This window comes from Piliocolobus tephrosceles, chromosome 7 (assembly GCF_002776525.5).
Source record: "Piliocolobus tephrosceles isolate RC106 chromosome 7, ASM277652v3, whole genome shotgun sequence".
NCBI lineage: Eukaryota > Metazoa > Chordata > Mammalia > Primates > Cercopithecidae > Piliocolobus > Piliocolobus tephrosceles.
The window spans coordinates 2,641,964-2,656,016 of record NC_045440.1 but is presented as its reverse complement, the minus strand read 5'-3'; the positions used below and the strand labels follow the sequence as shown (position 1 = coordinate 2,656,016).

General features: G+C 44.6%; 1 long non-coding RNA gene across 2 annotated transcripts in view; it reads right to left on the bottom strand.

Moving 5' to 3' along the window:
* The window catches only part of LOC111551348, a 68,279-nt gene that overhangs the window by 21,376 nt on the left and 32,850 nt on the right, over positions 1–14,053 (bottom strand). Inside the window, exon 6 of one of the 2 annotated variants that reach the window (XR_003309959.1) lies at positions 12,367–12,588. The exons of the other annotated variant lie outside the window; for it this stretch is intronic. This is a non-coding gene — a long non-coding RNA (uncharacterized LOC111551348). Of the gene's footprint in view, positions 1–12,366; positions 12,589–14,053 lie in introns of those variants that run through there. 2 annotated transcript variants of the gene reach the window in all.

The following is a 14,053-nucleotide window of genomic DNA, read 5'->3' as shown; positions in this document are numbered from 1 at the left end:
CCTTCCTTCCTTCCTTCCTTCCTTCCTTCCTTCCTTCCTTCCTTCCTGCCTGCCTTGACAGCCTCGCTCTGTCGCCCAGGCTGGAGTGCAGTGGCATGATCCCTGCTCACTGCAACCTCCGACTCCCAGGTTCAAGTGATTTTCCTGCCTCAGCCTCCCAAGCAGCTGGGATTACAGGTGCACACCACCAAGCCCGGCTAACTATTTTGTATTTTTATGAAAATTCATCCGGATTCCGTGGTTTATGCACTCTATGTGTGTGAGACATCAATACAATTTGCTTTAACGGAGCCTTGAATCCCTCAAGGTCTGGCATCGGATTCTAGGCATATCCAGCTTTCCTGGTCCTCCACATGTGTCCACTATCGGCTGCCTCTCATGTGCTTTTTGTAGAACTTGGGCAAAAGGTGGCGGTGGGAGAAGAACGCAAGAGAACAGCTGCAAAATCCCGCAGGAGAAGGAGAAGCACCAAGTGAGCTGGGACACAGAATGAAACCAGAGAGGATGGCTGGGCTGGCGGGAGCACAGCACAGGGGAATTTTGGCAAAATGAGGGCAAAATTAAACAATATAGTGAAAGAATGGGGTTTAGGGAGAAGGATTTGCAAAACTGAATAAAAAAGACAGAGTGGAAAAGGCAAAACATTATTTCGGCCCCATCAGTGCGGTATCGTATCTGCACATAACGTGAATTTAAGAGGGAAAAACCAGGTTCCGGGAGAGCGAATGCAAATCAGTGCAGGCTGGCTCTGTGCTCATTTGCATTTGAATGCTTGGAACATTTCCTGCGAGACGAGATGTGCAGAACATTCCGCCGCCGTCTCACCCGGCAGACAATGCTGATGTTTGTGCCGTCACCAGTGGGCTTGTTCGTTATAGTATCAACTTCTTTTAAAATTAAGGGAAGGGAAATGAATATTTATTCTCCATAGTCAGGCGGTGTGGCACTTCGTGGCTGAACCGACAGAACTCTGTCCACCAGCCCCCAAAATTGTTTAGAGCCCAATCTATAGATATGATCAAGACACACAAGGCCGGAGAAGTATGTTATACTCTTCACAAAAAAGAAAAGCAGGGAGGCTGGGCGCGGTGGCTCAGGCCTGTAATCCCAGCACTTTGGGAGGCCGAGACGGGCGGATCACGAGGTCAGGAGATCCAGACCATCCTGGCGAACACGGTGAAACCCCGTCTCCACAAAAAAATACAAAAAACTAGCCGGGCGAGGTGGCGGCGCCTGTGGTCCCAGCTGCTCGGGAGGCTGAGGCAGGAGAAAGGCGGGAACCCGGGGGGCGGAGCTTGCAGTGAGCCAAGATGGCGCCGCTCACTCCAGCCTGGGCGACAGGGCGAGACTCCATCTCAAAACCAACAACAACAACAAAAGCAGGGGTGGGCAGTGTTGGGGTCTGGGGTTTACCACCACTGCACTAGAGTCTAGGCAACAGACCGAGACTCCATCTCAAAAAAAAAAAAAAAAAAATCAGGAGTGGGCAGTGTCCGGGTCTGAGGTTTTACCTCTGAAAGCTACCTGGAGAAAGGGAAAACCTAGCAAAGCATCACCCCCAAGAGGCCCTGGAATTTTAGCATAACCTTTTCAAAACCAACTACTAACCACCAAGCGCTGTTTCATGAAATTTGCAGGCATCATGTGTAATTCTCGCAGCTGTTAGGACTTCGATGATGTTATAAGGAAGCTGGGGCTCAGAGAAGCTACAGAACTTACCTAAGGACACACAGCCACCTCATGAGTGACTGAAGTGTTCGGCTCCATTTGACTCCTACGCTATGTTCTTTGCGTTCTGCCCTATGGTCTCTGAGAATGACTGAAATTTGAAAGAAATCGGTAAGTTGAGAATGAGTCTAGAGACAGCAGAATCTGGGGGAAAATATTTTTCTTAAGGCAAGGAAGCAGATCAAGAGCAAGGTTTAGAATATTCTACTCAAAGTTCTCTCAGCTCTTGCTGCCTGGTAAGGAGGCTGAGAAGACCTAGGGAGAAATTTGGTGTTTTTTGCAGAATACCCTTTCTAGTTATAACTACCAGAGAGGGAGAGACAGGCTTAAAGGATCCCTCCAGGAGCCCCCTACACACTCAGGCGCCCCAACAGCATGTGCTGTAGCAATTTCTTGGGATCAAACAAGAGGGCTTTTGAGCTAGGCTGGTAGGGGAGAAACCCTGGAGGAACATGCAGGTGACCAGAAGACAGAGTCTGTGCTGTGTGTCACCCGCCTGAGATATTCACAAATCATAGAGGCTGTGGATGTCAGCGACAGATGTCAGCTTCTTGAAAAGGTGAAAAATTTGAGGGATACTTTGGAATATTCTAGATAATTAGAGAGAAAGAAGAAGAGAAGTAATCCAAGAGACAAGTCAAAAAGAAATGAACTCAAGCAGGCAGAGATGTAATTTGGTGCTCAAAGTTTGACGAGTAGGGTTAGGTGCTTGCAGGAGAGGGAAGACAGGAAACCACTAGACACCATGGAGAAATAGAGGCAGAGAGACTGTGAAGGTGAAGTTTGAAAGTCATTCCCCAAGGGCCCCTTTCCAGGGCTTATAAGAGGTGCTAGCAATGTATCCATATGATCATAGGAAGGGCAAAATTGGAGGGGGGATATTTTAATTGGAGGGGAGGTCAATGGCTTTTCATTACAACTTCCCTTCTGTCCTGCTTCCTCATCTAGCAGGTGGCTCTGCAATGGTCATGGGCTGGCTAAGGGGAATTTGAGTTGGGGATACATTTAGTCTGGGTTTGAGGGGAGATATATAAAATATGTATCCATCCATATATATATACACACACATATATATAGTTTTTGTTTTGTTTTTCTTTTTTTTTTTTTTTTTTTTTGAGATGGAGTCTCGCTCTGTCACCCAGGCTGGAGTGCAGTGTCTTGATCTCGGCTCACTGAAACCTCTGCCTCCCAGGTTCAAGTGATCCTTTTGCCTCAGCCCCCTGTGTAGCTGTTATTACAGGCACCCACCACCACACCCAGCTTATTTTAGTATTTGTAGTAGAGACAGGGTTTCACCATGTTGGCCAGATTGGTCTCCAACTCCTGACCTCAAGTGATCTGCCCACCTTGGCTTCCCAAAGTGCTGGGATTACAGGCATGAGCCACCACACCCAGCCTGCATATGACTTTTAATCACTTCCATGTGTAGTCATTTCAGTGGAGGAATACTTCCAGAAATATACCTAACACTGACCGTGCTGACTTACTTAGCATCATTACTTAAAGTGCAAGGCCAGAAGTTGCATCAGAATATAAATGAGTTCACCACAACTGGCAGGAAAGTATCTGGGTATTGGAGAAGAAATAAGCTTTGAGATGTTTGGAGCCAAGCTAGTCTAGGAAAGTTCTAATCATCACATGAGTAAAACTGAAGTAGAGAATGACTTGGTTCGCATCAATGCCTAGTCAAAATTGAAGCTCTCTCTTGTCAGGGAGATACTCGATGATGCAACATACACAATTATAAACTCACTTTAAATATACTTTTTAAATTTTTTGATGGAAATTACATGAAATAGAATTGATCAGAATTCCTCTTTTTGTAGGGTCTAAATCTGAAACTGTCTTAAAAATAGCAAGTATGTCTCTGTAAAGTTGGTATCTTTTATTCAACCTATCAATAATAAGAAACAAATTCCGATGATCTATGGTAGAGGGAAGATGAAATTATCTTCCTATTCTCTCTATAGAAAATGGTATTACAAAATTGCTGTCATACAAAGACACGATCAAAGAGTAGGCAGTCAGAAAATTAGGAAAAATATATTATAAAGGCATATCAGGAAATTAAAAAATAAAATAGTGTCATTTTATGGCTTCAGTTATATTTATAGTGTTAGCTTTTTAAAATTCATGACTGTGGTTTCTTTTCACATTCTAAGTACATACTCATTTTGCATCTAATTTTAAATTTATATTTTTCTTTCTTTTTTTTTTTTTTTTTTTGAGATGGAGTCTGGCTCCATCGCCCAGGATGCAGTGCAGTGGTGTGATCTCAGCTCACTGCAAGCTCCGCCTCCCGGGTTCACGCCATTCTTCTGCCTCAGCCTCCGGAGAAGCTGTGACTACAGATGCCTGCCACCACGCCCAGCTAATTTTTTTGTACTTTACGTAGAGAAGGGTTTTACCATCTTAGCCAGGATGGTCTCGATCTCCTGACCTCGTGATCCGCCCGTCTCAGCCTCCCAAAGTGCTGGGATTACAGGCGTGAGCCACCACGCCCGGCCAGGCCTTCTTTTAAGAAAAAGAGGGGCCAGGCTTGGTGGCTCACGCCTGTAATCCCAGCACTTTGGGAGGCCAAGGCGGGCAGATCACGAGGTCAGGAGATCGAGACCATCCTGGCTAACACAGTGAAACCCCGTCTCTACTTAAAAAAAATACAAAAAAACTAGCCGGGCGAGGTGGCGGGCGCTTGTAGTCCCAGCTACTCGGGAGGCTAAGGCAGGAGAATGGCGTGAACCCGGGAGGCAGAGCTTGCAGTGAGCTGAGATCCGGCCACTGCACTCCAGCCTGGGCGACAGAGCGAGACTCCGTCTCAAAAAAAAAAAAAAAAAAGAAGGCCTGAAAAATTGAATAAGCTTCAAGTGCACATCAACCAGCCCCAGCCCTGACTAAGGAGCATGAATCAGTGGAAAAGATCCTCCAATTCAGCTGGCAATGAGGGATCCTCTATCAACCCAGACTGGTGGCTCATGCCCTTGGATGGGTGACTCATCAGTGGGTGTGCTCAGGCGTAAGGTGTGGCAACAGACAGTTGAAGCTAATGACAACATCTGATAAGATCTCCTCTGGCCTGTAATTTTTGGAAAGTGGGTGAAATTTCTTTGTGTTGGAAGCAGCAGGACTGCCCCAGAATCCCTGAAACCAAACCATGCCTGGCTTCCAAATAAAGGAAGTGGCACTTACTCAAGGAAGCAGAAGATGTGTAAGTAAAATCTATCTCCTAAAATTCCAGACAAAGTGTGGCTCTAATCCCATGATGCACTGGGCTCTTCGATGGCCCGAAGGAGCTTTTGTTCTCAAAACTTTGAGATTTGTCTCTTCCAAATTTAATCACAGGCAGGCACACAGTGACCTCCATAATAGACTACTCCAACCCATTACACCTTGGCTTTCCTGAGAGTTAGTGCTTGGAAGCGAACTCAAATTAATTATCTGGCTACATGATGGCAGGATTAACCTTTAAAGTGGTTGCAATGACCATGATTTACATAATCGATTTAACCATTTTTCAATAGAATTAATATTTAGAAGGCAAGTGGGGAGAAATAAATTACATCTTATGGCTTTTTGTGAACACCAGGCACAGCTCACAAAAGAATAAAATTAACATTATCTAAGGTATAGAACATATCAGGTGCCCAGAGCAGTAAATTAGCTTACAGGGATAACAACCATTCCAGAGGTTTCCTGTAATATGAATTCATCTGGAAAGTAAATAAACAATGCCACACACAAGGAACAGGTCTCATCCATCATTCTCCTCGTGGGATACAAACAGTGATACCCAGATCGGCTAGGACCGCATGCGAGTTCGACAGGTGTGGGTAATGCACATTGAGACCATTTGTTTAAGGATCTGCCCGGGCTATATCTAGAAGGAACAGGCTGAAAACAAGATTGTTTAGCTTGTTTAAACTTAATTTGAATCTGGGTGCATTTCTTATCTGATCATTTTCTTCATTTAGGTTCTATTATGGGGAGGACACGTGGGTTTTCTTCTGCTTCCTAAAGAGACAAAGCCCTAGCAACTGATCGACTGGAGCGGACAGTTATCTTGTCCCAGAGGAATCTGGTGCCTCAGAGCTGTCGTTTGAGGATTCCAGGAGAGTTCTTGTGGATTTCAAGGGAGCTTTCTGAACCTAAAAATTTGGAAAATGTAGACTGCTCCAAGAGAATGTGACTTGAGGAGCGGGAATGAAAAAACAGGAGCTGTGTCGTTGTCAAAGTAATTTACATAAAAATTTAATTTTCAATTACATAAGAGTATTCACTGTGGATTTTGCAAACACGGGAAGGAAAAGGAGAGTACCAAAAAGATACAGGAGCCCCACCTCTCTTGCTGAGAGGCAGAGTGAGGTAGGTATACAGCGGAATGATCAGGGACCTCAGAGTCCAGAAAACTGGGTTCCAGCCCTGATGGCCACTAACTACTTGGATGGCTCTGAGCAAACTCACACACCTCTTTGGCACTCCAAGGATCCTCTTCTGAAACATAAAGACCATATGGTACCTAGCTCATAGCCTAGTGGCTAAGTGTAAGTTTGCATTTCAGCCCTGCTAGCTGTATGACTCTGAACAAGCCATTTAGCCACCTTAGCCTTGGTTTCCTCATCTATGAAATGGAAAGTTGAGTAGGACCTACCTCATAGGACTATTAGGACGGTTACATGCAATGAATATGTAAAGCATTTAGCACAGTGCCTGACACATAGTAAGGGTTTCATAAAAGTTGGCTTTTGTGAGATATAATATAGCTATCTATCTAGCTTTATCATTTAGTAATTCTAGTTTTATGACACGTAGGAAATCTCACAGCTGAGGAATATTATAATTGATGAATATGTAAGCTCTGCCAATTCATGAAAATGTATATTCATCGTAAATTTAATTAATAAAATTAAGTAGAAGAATGAGGTTGGAAATGCCGTATGCTGTGTAGATATGCCGAGTAAAAATAAGGAATAAGCAATGGAAGGAAGTCATCATAAAAACCATTGAAACATTGTATTGTCCTTTTTTCTAAAGTTTGGGAGCTCTCTACAGATCTAATAAGAAACTGAAACTCTATGAAAAGTGGTTTTGCTTCTCCTCTTTTTCTATGAAATTGTCCCAGATAAGTAGAGATTGCCATTTAGGGCTACGGTTAGGGCTGGAGGGCCCCCTTGCAAAACCATCCTGCCAAAATGATGGATCTTGCTGTTTTGTGGCTCATCTGGAGCTCCTCACAAAAAGCCTTTTAAAAGAGAAAGATGGTCCATATTCTTCCAGTGAAGTCTGTAGAACACTTTTCCTCAGAAAATGTTCCTATTAGCTTTTCTCCAACTTGGCCCCAAGCATTTTAAGAAAAAAAAAAGGCCATAAAGGTAGCCTACTCAATACATTAAATGGGAACACTCTTTGCCACACTTTGGCTTTTCCCTGTTATTTCTCACATCTTAGTGGGGAGACAGAATGTGTGTAACTCCACTGCCATTTAAATTGCATTGGGAAATGGGACATCATATGTGAAATCAGTGATAGGCACAGCTACCTTTTGACTGATACTTTAAATGCAGGCTCCCTGGTTTCTGGCTCCTACGCCAGTGATCTTTCTACGCCACCAGAAGGCCTCTGGGTTACCGGAATAATTATCAGAGTATTATTATAATTATAAGAGCTCAATTACAGAGTGTTTTTCATATGCCTGGCACTGTGCTATACATGCTATACATGCTTGTATCATCCGATTCTCACAACAGCTCTCCAAGCTACACAGTAATATTGTCCCTATTTTACAGACGAGGACATGGAGGCTCAGAAAATTTAAGCAAGATTAATTTAACCTCGTTCAAGGTTAAAATATTGGTCCTCAGAGATAAAACTAGCATTGCCTTCTGCTTAAGATGGAGTTGCCTTCTGTCTGTTGATTGAGCTCTAATCCTCAACCGTGTTTCCCAAATCACTGTAATAGCTCCTCTGTTTTAGGAGTAAGGCTTCCTATTGCTCATGGCTTAGGAAGAGTTTCCCCAGGTAGGGGCCTCCATTCACCAATAGTTTGAGTGCCTGTTTTATGCCCAGCATTGAATTAAAACAAAAAAGCCTTTGTATTTCCAGCCTTGCCATTGTCTAAAAAGAATGCACTTGAGGAGAGTTGACAGACAGGTAAGGCTTTTAAAAAGTGAAAGCTGGCCAGGCTAGTGGCTCGCACCTGTAATCCCAGCACTGTGGGAGGCCGAGGCGATGGATCACGAGGTCAAGAGATCAAGACCATCCTGGCCAACACGGTGAAACTCCGTCTCTACTAAAAACACAAAAATTAGCTGAGCGTGGTGGCTCATGCCTGTAATCCCAGCTACTTGGGAGGCTGAGGCAGGAGAATCACTTGAACCTGAGAGGCAGAGGTTGCAGTGAGCCGAGACTGAGCCACTGTACTCCAGCCTGGTGACAGAGCGAGACTTGGTCTCAAATAAATAAATAAATAAATAAAAATAAAAGCCTGGCCCAGTGCGGTGCCTCATGCCTTTCATCTCAGCACTTTGGTAGCCTGAGGCAGGAGGATCATTTGAGCCCAGGAGTTTGAGACCAGCCTGGGCAACATAGGGAGACTCAATCTTTAAAAAAATTTTAAAAATTAGCTGGACGTGGTGGTGTACACCTGTAGTCCCAGCTACCCAGGAGGCTGAGGTGGAAGGATCTGCTTAAGCCTGGGGAGATAGAGGCTTCAGTGATCCTGTCACTGTACTCCAGCCTGGGCAACAGAGCGAGACTCTGTCTCAAAAAAAAAAAAAAAATTAAGCCCAGTTAGGGACTTAAAAAATTAGCTAAGAGCCTCCTTAAAAAGTAGGCTACAAGGCAAAAATTTCTAAACAGAAAGAGAGTGAGAGTGTGTGTCTGTGCGTGTGTGTGTGTATGCATATGTGTGGTTTGTGTCTGCATGCGGAAAGTTGAAATGTTGCCCGTTGATTCCACACAATGCCATCAGAAAAGATGAGCAACATCGAAGCAGAAGAGACTATAGCTATTTATTCCCCAAAAAAGAGCTCTGGATGAGATTCACTGGCATGACACTAGCAATCTTCTAAAACATTTATACATGAATTCTTGAAGACAAGGAAAGGACAGATCAATCAGGCACACAGCATTTGAAACCATCACATTGTTCAGTTCGGGAATAAGTCATCATCTGTTAATACAGAGCCCCTCACTTCCTCTCCACCTGGCTTCCTCATCTTCCACCTACAAGTATGAAAATGCCGCTGGGGCCCAGCCAAATCAAGCTGCTACGCAGGTGCCCCTCAGAGCCAATGTGTGGAAATGAAACTGACAAAGCCCACCCAAAATCAACCTATTCGTCCTTTAAAGAGGTGGCTCCATCTCTTCCTGTATACGGATGCCGCACCCCTCCCAGAAAGGCCAGAACTTGGGTTTTTTCTCTTTTCAACAGTTTATTCTCCTGTTGTTGTTCATAGAACAGAACATAATTAACAAATTGGAGGAGACGTCCTTTTGTTCCTCTGTGTCAGTAATAGATGTTTCTTTCAGATCAGGGAGCCAGAGGGGGGAAATGAATACTCCAATTAAGCATGAGGGAAGAATAAATTTAGTCTCATGCAACCTCAAAACAAGCTACCCAGCACCCCAGAGTTGAGTCTCTGCCAGATTCTTCAGGAATATTCCTGACCCTAAGATTAGCTCTGTTGGTACAAGAAAAGAGTTTCTTGTCTGTATAAAAAATGACTTGTGCACGTACATCTGGGATGCTTGGGTTCTCAGGCTAACCATTTCGTTCCCCACACCACTGGGGGAGGCAATAGGGAGTTTGGCCATATCATCCTGAATTCTGAAGACATGCATACCTCAGTTCAAGACCTCCATTTTTTGTGGACTTCAAGATTTACTGTGATTCAGGAAGACAGAATAGAGGTATCAAGTTGAGAATTACTGACTTATGTGATAAAATGTAGATCTTTAGGGACTGTTGTCAAGGTTTGAGAGAAGGTTCTCACAACAGTAATTTAAAGGCTTTTTTTTTTTTTTTTTTTTGAGATGGAGTCTCACTCTTTCGCCCAGGCTGGAGTGCAGTGGCCCAGTCTCGGCTGGCTGCAACCTCTGCCTCCCGGGTTCAAGTGATTCTCCTGCCTCAGCCTCCCAAATAGCTGGGATTACAGGTGCCCACCACAATGCCTGGCTATTTTTTTTTTTAAAGTAGAGACAGGGTTTCACCATCTTGGCCAGGCTGGTCTCGAACTCCTGACCTCGTGATCCACCCGCCTTGGCCTCCCAAAATACTGGGATTACAGGCATGAGCCACCGCGCCCAGCCAAAGGCTTTCTTAATTATTTGAGATGTGACATAGGAAATTCATCAAGTTCCTCTGAAATTTTGTTTCTTCTTTTGTTAAATGGAAATAATATCTTTTGCTTATTACATAAGGACAATCCACTAGAACAGGAGTTACTTGTATGTAAGCATAATGGCCCATAAGATTTTATCGCAAACCTTTGAGTAGTGCCTGGCACAGAGAAAATCCTGAAAAATACCATTTTTGAGAGAATAAGTAAATGAGGGTATAATTACATCAGTGAATTGACAGTCATAAAATATGAAAATTTCATGAATTCCTGTTTACTAGTTGTAAACACACTCTTTTCCAGATGCAATAAATGATCAGGCTTTTCTTTTGGCAAGGTTCAAAGTTTATAAAGTATCTCAACTTCTGATTGGGGGCTTTTATTTTTATTTTTATTTTTTTGAGATGGAGTCTCGCTCTTACGCCCAGGCTGGAGTGCAGTGGCGCGATCTCGGCTCACTGCAAGCTCCGCCTCCCGGGTTCACCCCATTCTCCTGCCTCAGCCTCCTAAGTAGCTGGGACCACAAGCGCCCGCCACCAGGCCTGGCTAATTTTTTGTATTTTTAGTAAAGATGGGGTTTCACCGTGTTAGCCAGGATGGTCTCGATCTCCTGACCTCATGATCCGCCTGCCTTGGCCTCCCAAAGTGCTGGGATTACAGGCGTGAGCCACCGTGCCTGGCCTGATTTGGGGCTTTTAAAATTACCTGGTTTTTAAATTCTGTTTTATCTTTGGCAAGCCAATGCTATTACAAGCATGGCTTTTCCTCTGAAGACTGAGTGACTCATCATATAGTCTTCACCTGAGCTCTAATCTAATCGCCTTCCCGGTCCTCAGGGAGCTGGAGATAGTTTCATGTGGCTCTGTGGCAGCTCAGTGGGAGACTTATGAAGTCATTCCCCCCTTGCCATAACACCTTCAGCCCTTCCCTGAGCTGCACTTCTAGAGATCAATTACCCTCCAAATATTAATGGGAAATGGTGCTTTTAATAGAAAACTTTAATGACATTCGAGGTCCCAGTCTCAGCTGTAATTTTCCCAGACGTTAGGCAGCAGAGGCTCTTTGGGGCTAGTTGAGTTCCACCAAGCAGACCGAGTCTTCACGTTTGGTACGTGCCAGCTTGACACATGCTCCTTGTCACAACCCTAGGGGAGCTGTCAGTCACCAACTGATACTGACGATGGCTCTGTGGGTAAATGAAATTGAGGCATGTTGTATCTGACATGCTCAGGAGAGACGGAAATGAATACATCATAGTCACTGAGTAGTCCAAGGCAGCCCAGCATAAGGTGGGGCCATCGGAACAGGTTCAAGTTGTGAGGACTGAGAGAGAGCCAGAGTGTTCAGGGAAGGTTTTATGGAGTAAGTGGGACTTGAATTTGGAGTTGAGGAAAGAGGGTCAGGTGCACTGGCTCACACCTGTAATCCCAGCACTTTGGGAGGATCAGGATTACTTTAGGCCATGAGTTTGAGGCCAGCCTGGGCAACAGAGCAAGACCCCATCTCTACAAAAAATAAAAAAATAAAATTTAGCTGGGTGTACTGTCTTGTGCCTGTAGTCTCAGCTACTTAGGAGACTGAGAAGGGAGGATCACTTAAGCCCAGGAGTTTGAGGCCACAGTGTGCTGTGATCATACCATTGCACTCCAGCCTAGGTGACAGAATAGGGCCCTGTCTCTAATTAAAAATAAAGGAGTTAAGGAAGGATTCACCCAGCTGTGCATTCTGAGTGGTGACAACGATGCAGAGTGAGTGAATGAGGTGTTAGGCAGACCAGGGCTTTGGGGGAGATCCCCAGGCAAGATCTAGAAGAGGCGGCTTCTGGCAGGACTTCATACTGATCTCAACAAGGTCAACAGGCTGCATGCCCCAGATCTTTCCTCCTGGACAAATCCTACTCCCTGATACATCTAGTCGTCTGCAGGATCAAATCAAGAGTGAATGTGAAAGTTATTTGAAAATTCTAATTGTGTTATTATTATTATTATTATTTAGGAAAAATATGGCCAGCAAAGCAGGTGAGGCAAAGATCAGGAAGGACATTAAATGCCAAGCTAAGGAGCGGAACTGAATGAGTGGTGAAGGGGAACAATGGCGTCAGCAGGTCTACTGGGCTCCTCTTTTCCATCAGCTTCCCCCTACCCCTCACCTCTGTACTACTCACGTTACTATCCATGTCTCTTCACCAATGTCATGGTGGAAGTAAAAGCTTATCTATAAGAGGACTGATGAAGTATTAACTCACCCCCTTTCAGTTCCACCCTCCATAAAGCTCAAAGTGAGCAAATCAATTTCAGTGGTTTATTTTAGAATTTCAGCAAACTTTGAAAATCTGAAGCAGTGCTGCCTAGCAACAAGAGTGAGGATGTAGAGGTGGTCTCAGCTGAGGCTGGAGATGTGCTGCGGCTTCACCGCTTCCCTCTGGCTTCCGCGATTTTCCTGATCTGAGCCTTGGTTTCCTCATCCGTGCAGTGGAGCTTCCATATTCTCTAAGGACATCGAATCCTCTATGGGGTGGCTTCTGTATCTGAGGACAGAAGAGGAGCCCCAGGGAGGGTGCTAAGTGCCCCGGAAGGGCAGATGAAATAGATGGAGGTCACAGTGACAACCACATACACTGTCTAGAGCCAAGTGGACACTGGGTCTCTTCATCCAACAGACACAGGGGATATGCTGATGAACGACGCAGGGCTTCTGCCATCACAGATCTCACAATACTGGCAAAGTCAGACACATAAACAGACCATTGCTGTGAAGCGTGCCAGGTGCTGGGATAGGTAATGCTGGGAATTACAGGAGACAGGCAGGGGCCATCCATGCCAGACTGGTGTTTCCCTATATTTTAATCTCATGTTCACTACAATGCTTTCTTTATTTCCTGAATAACTTTAATTTTTTTTTTTTGAAACGGAGTCTCGCTGTGTCACCCAGGCTGGAGTGCAGTGGCACAATCTCGGCTCACTGCAAGCTCCGCCTCCCGGGTTCACGCCATTCTCCTGCCTCAGCCTCCTGAGTAGCTGGGACTACAGGCACACACCACCACGCCCAGCTAATTTTTTGTATTTTTAGTAGAGATGGGGTTTCACCGTGTTAGCCAGGATGGTCTTGATCTCCTGACCTCATGATCCGCCTGCCCTGGTCTCCCAAAGTGCTGGGATTACAGGCGTGAGCCACCGCGCCCAAAGTATTTCCTGAATATCTTTACCAATCAAGCAGACTGAACATCTTTGATCTTCTATTTTTAGGAACATTACGCTGACCTGAAGTGTATTAAATATGTCTAACCCTCCTGGCCCTGAGTCACACTCAAGGGGGATCTGCTCCACCCTCTCTGGTGAATTCTGGATCACCTAAGGCTCTTTCCCTGTGCTGTTACCCTTGACTCTCTGTCATGGTCTATGCTGGCTGTTTCTGTGTGGGTGTTTACTGAGCTCACTTCTAGAACACCTTCTTTTTCATGCTCTATAAACCTGCTTACTTGTCTGTGTTCCACCTTTCACCCGGTGTCCAAATGTCATTGGGCAAATCACCTATATTCTAGGGCAGATACCAACATTAAGATCCAGCCATGACAGAAAAACAAATTATCAACCACCTGCTTGAATCTAGTTAGGAGAGTTCATGTCTAAAGTCAGTGAGAATCTCTTGAGTAGTGAATTAGTGGTGTTTAGAGCAGCCATTGACCAGTCAGTCAGTCAATGATTATTTACAGAATTCCCGAAATGCATCAATCACCATGTTATATGTTGTTGAACACATAAAGACACATAGGCTTGGACCCTGTCCTCAGTGAGTGAACAGTCTCAAAGGAGAGAAACCAGTTATTGTAGACTTGTGGAGTCATAAAATATGAGAGTTGAAAGTCTCTTTAAAGATCATCTATCCTAATTTCTATTCCAATGACATTTCCCAAACTATTTTCTGAGAAACAGGAGTAAATCCTGACAATTTCATAACAGCTAATAGCTACATTATACCGGTGTGGTGGCTCA